This window comes from Mangifera indica, chromosome 7 (assembly GCF_011075055.1).
Source record: "Mangifera indica cultivar Alphonso chromosome 7, CATAS_Mindica_2.1, whole genome shotgun sequence".
NCBI classification, from domain to species: domain Eukaryota; kingdom Viridiplantae; phylum Streptophyta; class Magnoliopsida; order Sapindales; family Anacardiaceae; genus Mangifera; species Mangifera indica.
In genome coordinates this window covers 5,339,870-5,347,616 of record NC_058143.1, presented here as the reverse complement: position 1 = coordinate 5,347,616, position 7,747 = coordinate 5,339,870, and the positions used below count along the sequence as shown (strand labels likewise).

Genomic DNA, 7,747 nt, shown 5'->3' with positions numbered 1-7,747 from the left:
TTTGTTTGAAATTTATCAATTTCTTTTGGATTCTCAGATGAGAAGCTGCTCACATTCCAAAAGTGAAGGTGGTAAAGCGTGATCGAAGCACGCCTTCTAAAAAACAGAGTGTTTATATGCCCCAGATTCCTGATATCCCATGCTATCCAGAACATTTAATGCCTTTGAAAGAATGGGAGGATTCGTTTCTTGCTGACTTTTCAAATCTACGATAGGTATGTTTCCTTGGCACCAATTTAGACGTGTTATGTTATTTGCGGATTGCATATGATTTGCTTTACAACATTGAAGGAATTTGATTAAAAAGTGACAGCAGTTGCTGGCCAGTTATGGCGAAGTCTATTATTGATATACAGAATATGCTTAAAAGACAATGACTATTTTTAACACATTCTCTTCCCTTTCTTTGAGTAATGATTTTTTGTCTACAAAATGCTATCTGAAGAAACCATCAAGGTTTAGGTTGGTTCTTGAGTGAATGAGGTAGAGAAAAATACCTTGGAATTCTTTATTCTAGAGAATCTTTCAAAACTCTTTTTACTTTGGAAAAAATTTTGAGAGAGAAAAAGCTGTGGTTGGTTTCATAGTCTAATGGGAGAATGTAGAACAGTATACTTATCTGAATTTTTCATTTTGATATCAGGTTGTGTCAGGTATTGAGAATCCAGGCTCTCAACTTGTTGGTAAAGTGCAAGAGATGATTGTTTTTCACTAGGAGAATGAATCCTATCAGCTCTCTGAAACTGATGAACTTCTTTCCTGTCAGTCTTTTGATAGTTTCAGCCATGAAATTACTGCTTTGGAGCCATCTATGCTAAAATCTGAAGAAGATGAAATTTCTCCGTGCCATCAAAATCCTAAAACTTCTTAGAGTGATGATTCCATCAACCACCCTACATTGTCTGCAATTCTAAAAATGGATTCGGTAGCTCGAGTAACAATGCTGAGAAAACGCATAGCGTCTGTAGAGACATTGAGCACATTGTCCTGGACTGACAGTGTGTAGCTATATTCATTGTGCGCAGCAGTTGATATTCCATTTGATGCTGACACTTCTGCTACTCTCCGGAGTCTTCTCCAGAAATGTGTCAGTCTGAGAGCTGGGAAGTCTGAACTGGATGATGAAGTTGTAATGCTGAATATTTTGGCCACAATTTATGGCTGATATTTTGGGCAAGCCGAAGATTGAAGATTCATTCATGACTGGAGGCAATGAAACTTTTTCTATATGTTACATATTTTCCTCAGATTGTAAGCGAAATCCATGAGAATTTTGGTTGAGTCTCTCCACTTGTTGCTTGTGTTCTTGGGACGCTTTGAACTATTGATGATTTGGGTTGAAAATTATTTTTGTTAAAATTATCTATACTGTAATTATTAATTATAACACTCATAGGTATGTTTCAAGGACAATACGGTTATTTTTCCTGATTGTTGTCAATGTTTGAAAAAGTTCATGGGAATTAAATGTTAAATTGTGAATTTTATGTGGGGGGTAGTGTGCATGGGATGATCATACCCGTGTGTTGGTTGTCAAGCCAATTGAAATAGATAGTATCATGTCGGTTTGAAATTAAGTGGCATACGACTGTGTGTAGGGAAGGCAAATGCCTATGTGTGGTGATATGTGTTAGCAGTTTTAAAAAGGTATATTGCACTGATTTTGGGACAATTGTTATCCCCAAAAAAATGAGAGCCATGAAACCTAGTAAAGGTAAAGATTAAAAGAGTGACTGGCAGGCATTGCAGCGACAATTCCAATGGACCTTGACAACTATTATTGTAGGCAAATTCTACTAATAACAAGTAATTATCCTAATTTCCCCTCAACTCTATCACGTAAACCTTTAACCTATTTTCTAATTTTTGGATAGTTCATTCTAGCTACCCATTAGTTTGAGGGTGAAAGGTTATGTTGAATTTCAACTTTGTACCCAAGATATTTTGTAAACTTGGCCGAAATCCAGAATTAAACCTAAGTTCTCTGTCTGATACTATAGATACTAGAGCATCATAAAGGCGTACAATCTTTGTTTCATAAATATTTGCCAACCTATCAAGTGAGCGTGTGGCTTTGATAGGCAGGAAGTGGGCTAACTTTTTTAGATGATCCATAATGACTGAAAATGCTATCATGTCCATTCTTTGTACAAGGAAGGCCTAACACAAAATTTATGGTAATATGCTCCTATTTCCATTAAGGAATAAGAAACAGTTGCAAGAGTCTAGTTGGTCTTTGATGTTTAGCTTTAACTTGTTGGCATGCTAAACATCTAGAAACAAGTCCTGTGATCTCTTTTTTCATTTCTTACCACCATAATGATCTCTCAGGTTATCATAAATCTTAATACTACGTAGATGTATGACATAGGTTGATGCATAAACCTCTTGTAAAATTTACTTTTTTAACTTATGATTTGGTACACAAATTCTGTTTCCCATCATAAACATCCCATCATCTTTTACTGTAAAATCCACTTGCAATCTGTTAATTTCTTCATTCTTTAACTTCATCATATAAGGGTTTAAATGATGCATTTCACGAATTTGATTGATTAAGACGAGTTAAATTTGAAGGCTTGTGAATAATATTCTTGAATTAGAGACTTGCCAATGTTACAGATATTAGAAGTTTTCAACTCATGCTTCTTGAGTTGATTAAAGGCATAAGTTATCACCTTCCCATGTTGCATCAATACACAATCTAAACTTTATTTGGATGCATCACTATATACCATAAATTTATCTGTACCCAAGGGTAAGGTAAGTATAGGAGTTATTGAAATACCCAAATCTTGGTTATATGTGAAACTAAAGGGGGCTATAGAAATCTTGGACATATATGGGGGTTAAGGGGAAATTTCCCTTTTATTTACAAATAAAAGTCAGTAGCCTTTTCTTCTTCAGCAAGAAGAAAAGAAACAGAGCACAGACGGGAGAAAACAGAGAAAGAAAGGGAAAGAAGAGAAGGGAAGAAAGAAAAGAAAAGAAAGAAGAAGAAAAGAAAGAAAAAGAAGGAAAGGGAAAGGAAGAGAAAAGGGATTTATAGAAAAAGGGAATAGGGTATTTCATTTTTATTCAAAAAATTTTAGGGTTTGTTATATTTGTTCAAATTAGGGATTTCCAAAATTTTGATCATATTGTTTCCAATTGGTTTGAATAGGTGAAGAAGAAGGGAGATTTGCAAGAGATTTCAACTCTGATTTAGAGGCTACCCAAATCAGTGAGTGGGAATAAACTTTTCTTTCTTTATGATTTTTGGGTATAAATTTTATTTATAGTTTTGTGAAACTTTATGCTATTTATTGTGAATCCTTGAAAATGGTAGCATGGATTTGGTGGAAACCTCTCAAAAAGAAAAATAAAATAAAATAGTTTCTTTATGTATGTTGTGAATTTAGGTTATGAAAGGCTATAAGGTAAAAGTTATATTATTCAGTGGATTCAGAATGCTTAAATTAAGTTATGTGGTGACCAAGTGAATTCTGGAAATTATTAAATTGATGTTTTGTGTTGTGGTTGAGTTGAAATTGTTTAGTTGAGCTTCATGTGAGTTGGAAGTGGTTTTATTTGAGCTTCATGTGAGTTGGAAGTGTTTAGTTGATATTTTATGTGTGATTGAGATTTGCTCATGGTGATTGTGGCGCTTGCCAATGAGTATTGTTCTAAACAAAAATTGATATGGTGAAAATAAATTATATTATTTGAATGTTTCTGGTTATTACTTATTATGCAATAAAATGCTCTGCCTATGCAATATTTATGCTAGGTACGACAGATTTAAATGCTCTGCCTGTGAGATATCTATACAGGTACGACAGAATTTAGTGCTCTGCTTGTGCTTTATTTCATGCCAAGTATGACAGAATCGAATGCTCTGCTCGTGTGAGATTTTAGTATACCGGGTATGACAATTGTTTTTCTTTTGCTCTGCCTAGGTGGGGACACCCCCGGGTATGACAAATTTCCTTTTATATGATATTTTGATGTATATCTTTATATTGGAATGGTGGGATATCTTTATATTTCAAAATCTTGATATGGTAGGAAACCTATAAGATAAAGATAGTATTGCTATTGAGTTGGAAGTGGAAATTCATAAATGATTGATATGTTCTTATGAGAAAAAGGTAGTATGGTTAATTTCTTTCTTGAGACAATCAATTTATGTGATGATTGTGTGAGGAACGTTTCAAGTTAAATGAGAAGCATGTGGTTTAAGCATAATTAGCATAGTGTGTGGCTCATATTTTGGCATACTATTATATTTTGACATGCATTAATATTCTCAAGGATTTAAATTTCCTACTCACTGAGCTTTTAGCTCACCCTTATAAATGTTTTCCTCCCTCCAGGACATCCTACAGATCGTGCGGGATAGTGTTTTGTTGGGTTGTGCCACGGTGTAGCATCTTTCGTGGATGTTTTCATTTGCACGCATCTATATAGACTTTTTGTTGTTTTTTTTTATAAACTTATGAAATGTTGAAAGGCCGGAGGCCTAATTACCATCTTCTCATAATCTTTTGAAATGAGTAAAGATGTAAATTATTTTGTTATGTATGTGATAAGACCGGAGGCCTGATTTCAGGTTTATTTTCTGATTTCTTGGTTTTAAATCAGGATGTATTTTGATATGTACTCATATAAAGGCCGGAGGCCTATAGATGATATTATATTATGTACTAGGTTATGGTGCAGAAAAGTTTTCAAACAGAATTACATGATGCATTTCGTCCTTCTAAGCCTATAACGGTATTCTCAGAGGTTATAGGATAGCGGGTCGAGATGGGTCTTGTCAACTTGGTATCAGAGCAAAGGTTGTAGATTCTAAAGGCATTTCAAGAAGTATGCATATAAGTTCTAAATCATTTGAAATTGTATTTGTAGACACCAATATGAGGCGACGTGGCCAAGCTCGCATGAGACCTCTTGGGGATTTGTTAACTCCTCAAGTTGGAAGGAGGGAAAATAAACTAGTAGAGGAGGTGGTGGGAGAGTCGGTTGCCCATGGACCAGAGTCTCAAGTGCCACCTGTAAACTCTGTTGTACATAGTCCTAATGTAGGTGTTGAACCAGTAGCTGAGCCAAATGTGGAGCCTCCAACTGATGGGATTAATATGGAGCAAGCTATTGGCAGATTGGCCCAATTAGTCACTAGAGTGGCTCAAAATCAGATTCCAGTGCATCAAGAAAGTGTCAACACCATTGAAAGAGCCAGAAAATTAGGTGCTAAAACCTTTGATGGGACCGGAGATCCTACAGTTGCAAAGTCCTGGATGAGTAGGACCGAGCGCATATTTGAGGTGATGGAGTGTTCAGACCCTCAAAAATTTCGGTTTGCTACCTTCCTTTTGGAGGGTAAGGCATATCATTGGTGGAAAATGGTACAACAAAAATATAGGGATTCGACAGCAATAACTTGGGGAAACTTTTGTCAAGAGTTTTCAGATCACTACTACTCAAGGGTGTATCAAGATACAAACATAAGTGAATTTCTTAGACTGACCCAAAGAAGTATGTCAGTGGAGGAATATATGAATAAATTCATCGAGCTCTCTCGGTTTGCCTCGTTGATTGCAAGAGATGAGAGAGAGAGGTGTAGAAAGTTTGAAGAAGGTCTTCGAGGGCGAATTAGAACAGTAGTGATTGCAAGCTCTTACTCAGAGTTCAGGAAATTGGTAAAAGCAGCTATGAGAGTTGAAGGAAGCCTTACAGAGACAGAGAAGAGAGAGTTCCAAGGGCAAAAACGAAGGGTTAGTGGTTGGATACCAGGTGGGCAGAGAGAGAGAATACAGAAAAAAGAAGGCAAATTTTCTGGACAATCAAGTGCATCATTCCAGAGTGTGAGATCCAAATTTCAAGAGGGTCAAAGACAGTTTCAAGGGCAACAGTCAATGGGGAGCAACACTTGGAATCCAAGGTTTTTGGGAGGTATACCTCAAGATAGTAAAGGTCAACACTCTCAATGTAATAATTGTGGAAGATTCCATTCGGGACAATGTTAGAGAGGGGCCCTGAGTTGTTATCGTTGTGGACAGTTTGGTCATTTTAAAAGAGATTGCCCTTTGTCATCTCAAGTTGTGAGTGTCACTCAAGGATCAGTCAAAAAGAATTTTCAAAGGAGTAGTGGTCAGTATCAAAGACACCAAGGGCCTCAGATTAGAGAGGGGTCTAGTGTGGGTACTCAAGGGCAGGTTAGTGGTACTCATAGTGGCAGTAGTCGACAAAAGGGACTGGGACGACCTCAAGCTCAAACACATGTTTTTGCTTTGACTCAACAAGAAGCCTATGCCTCTCCAAATGTGGTTACGGGTATGTTGTTTATCTTTGACCGAGAGGCTTTCACTTTAATTGATCCTGGTTCCACTCATTCTTTTGCTTCTTATACATTTGCTAAACATGCCAATAAAGAGTTAAAGCCTTTGGAATGTAAATTGGAGGTAGCTACTCCTGTAGGAGAGTCAATTTTAGTAGACAATGTCTACAAGGGTATCAAAGTAAAAGTGGGCATCCATGAGTTAGAGGCAAATTTGATTCCTTTGTCCATCCAAGATTTTGATGTAATTCTGGGGATGGACTGGTTAGCTTGTCATCGTGCTACCATTGATTGTTTTCACAAGGAAGTAACCTTCAAGAAGTCGGGTAACCCAGAGTTCATTTTCTATAGGGAGCGTCGCATTATTCCTTCTTGTATCATCTCTGCTGCTGTTGCTAGACGATTCATTCAAAAGGGATATCAAGCTTATATAGCACATGTTGTAGACACTAGAGTTGATGAATCAAAGATAGAAGATATTCCAGTGGTTAGAGATTTTCCAGACGTATTCCCTGATGATCTACCTGGACTACCACCCGATAGAGAGGTTGAGTTTTCAATAGATTTGATTCCTGGTACAGCTCCTATATCATTAGCCCCTTATAGAATGGCTCCGCTTGAGCTAAGAGAATTAAAGGTGCAATTACAAGAACTAGTGGAGAAGAGATTTATTAGGCCTAGTGTATCTCCATGGGGAGCACCGGTGTTATTTGTTAAGAAGAAGGATGAAACTTTCAGATTATGTGTTGACTATAGACAATTGAACAAAGTGACAGTACGTAATAAGTATCCACTGCCTCAGATTGCTGATTTGTTTGATCAATTACAAGGCGCTAAGGTTTTCTCTAAGATAAACTTGCGCTCAGGATACCATCAATTAAAGATTAAGGAGTCAGATGTTCCAAAGACTGCTTTCAGGACTCGTTATGGACATTATGAGTTCTTGGTGATGCCTTTTGGATTAACTAATGCACCGGCAGCATTTATGGATTTGATGAATAGAGTGTTTCGCTCTTTCTTGGATCGTTTCGTCGTGGTATTTATTGATGATATTTTGGTTTATTCCCGAAGTAAGATAGAGCATGAAGAACACCTTAAAATGGTTTTACAAATTTTGCGAGACAAACACCTCTATGCTAAATTTAGTAAGTGTCAATTTTGGCTAGATAAAGTTGCATTTTTAGGGCATGTCATTTCAGCAGAGGGTGTTTGTGTCGACCCACAGAAGGTGGAAGCAGTTTTGAAATGGGAGAGACCTACTAATGTTACTGAAATTAGAAGTTTTCTTGGTCTTGCTGGGTACTATCGAAGATTTATTGAAGGATTCTCTAAAATAGCAGCACCGTTAACTAAACTAACTCGAAAGGAGGTAAAGTTTGACTGGAATGTTGAATGTGAGCAAAGTTTTCAAGAGTTCAAAGCAAGATT

The 7,747-nt window shown here is 36.8% G+C and overlaps 1 long non-coding RNA gene across 1 annotated transcript; it reads left to right on the top strand.

Annotated features, from left to right (window-relative positions):
• The first annotated feature begins 2,999 nt into the window (after positions 1 to 2,999).
• Positions 3,000 to 4,604, top strand: LOC123220734. The gene is made up of 3 exons (XR_006503136.1): positions 3,000 to 3,063; positions 3,164 to 3,223; positions 4,356 to 4,604. It is a non-coding gene; the product is annotated as an uncharacterized LOC123220734 (long non-coding RNA).
• Positions 4,605 to 7,747: the final 3,143 nt, after the last annotated feature.